The sequence below is a fragment of the Neofelis nebulosa genome, chromosome 8 (genome assembly GCF_028018385.1).
Source record: "Neofelis nebulosa isolate mNeoNeb1 chromosome 8, mNeoNeb1.pri, whole genome shotgun sequence".
Taxonomy (NCBI): Eukaryota; Metazoa; Chordata; class Mammalia; order Carnivora; family Felidae; genus Neofelis; species Neofelis nebulosa.
This window is the reverse complement of record NC_080789.1, coordinates 60,260,900-60,262,471: the sequence shown is the minus strand read 5'-3', so window position 1 is coordinate 60,262,471 and position 1,572 is coordinate 60,260,900. Positions and strand designations below refer to the sequence as shown.

Below are 1,572 nucleotides of genomic sequence, written 5' to 3'. Positions count from 1 at the left end.
CTCTATGCCCAATGTGGGGCTTGAACTCATGACTCCAAGATCAAGAGTCACATGCTCTACTGGTTGAGCCAGCCAAGTACACCTCATGTATTGTTTTAATTCTTTAATGTCTACTTGCTTATTTTTAGAGGGGGTTGGGGGAGGGAAGAAAAAGAGAATCCCAGGTAGGCTCCATGCTGGCTGTCAGCCCAGAGCCCAAAGCAGGACTCAATCCCACGAACCTTGAGATCATGACCTGAACCAAAATCAAGAGTTGGACACTTAAACAGACTGAGCCACCCAGGTGCCCCATGTATTATTTTAAAAGATCATTCTGGTTCTATCTCTAGAATGGACTTGCAAGAGTGTTTTTGTGTAGTTTAGAAAGAGAAGAGAGCAGAAAGGCATAAAATACTTTAGATGAGAATTTGGATTACTACAGTGAATAGAAAGCAGAGGCTGAAAGATTTAACTTCAGAACTTTAACCAGTCAACCCTGTTTGCCTCACATGGAACTAAGATGACAAGCATATCTTCATTAACAGGTGGCACATAAAATAAAATCCTGGCTCAGCTAACATTTTCAACTCAACCCACTGCTAACTTGTGCTGACAGTCTCTCTCTCTCTGATCTAATTTCTCTCTTATTTTCATATACAGACCAAGCCATAGTCAGGAATCCGTGATGAAAAATTATACAGCAATAACAACATTCATCCTGGTGGGACTAACAGATGACAAATATACAGATTCTGCTTTTTATTTTTTTGTTTCTAATTTACTTGTTAAGTGTTGTAGGGAATCTGACCATCATCACTCTCACCTTGGTGGATTCCCACCTTAAAATCCCATGTATTTTTTCCTCTGGAATTTCTCCATCTTGGAAGTGTCATTTACAACTGTTTGCATTCCCAGATTCCTCTACACAATGGCATCTGGGGACAATAACGTTGCCTACAGTGCATGTGCCACTCAATTATTTTTTGTTACTGTCTTGGGTGTAACTGAGTTTTTTCTCCTGACAACCATGTCCTATGACCGCTATGTTGCCATCTGCAAACCCCTGCATTACATAACCTTCATGAATAACAGGGTCTGCATCAAGTTCCTGATTGGAACCTGCATCATTGCTCTGATCATTGTCATCCCACCATTTGGCATGGGCTTGAGCTCAAGTTTTGTGACTCCAATCTCATATATCACTTTGGCTGTGATGCTACTTCCATCCTGAAGATTACCTGCTCAGACACAGAGTTTATAGAGCAATTTGTCTTGGTCCTGGCTGTGCTGACACTCATTTTCACCTTGGTGTGTGTAATTCTGTCCTACACATACATCATCAGGACCATTCTCAGATTCCCTTCTGCCCAGCAAAGGAAAAAGGCTTTTTCTACTTGTTCTCCCCATATAATTGTGGTTTCTATTACTTATAGAAGATGCATCTTTATCTATATCAAACCTCATGCAAAAGAAGGGGTTGCTATTAATAAGGTGGTGTCAGTGCTTACCACCTCCATTTCCCCAGTGATGAATCCCTTCATTTATACTCTGAGGAACAAGCAAGTAGTACAAGCTTTCAAAGACATGATCTGA

The 1,572-nt window shown here is 40.8% G+C and overlaps 1 pseudogene; it reads left to right on the top strand.

Moving 5' to 3' along the window:
• Positions 1-664: 664 nt before the first annotated feature.
• LOC131483991 (olfactory receptor 6C2-like) lies at positions 665-1,572 on the top strand (annotated as a pseudogene).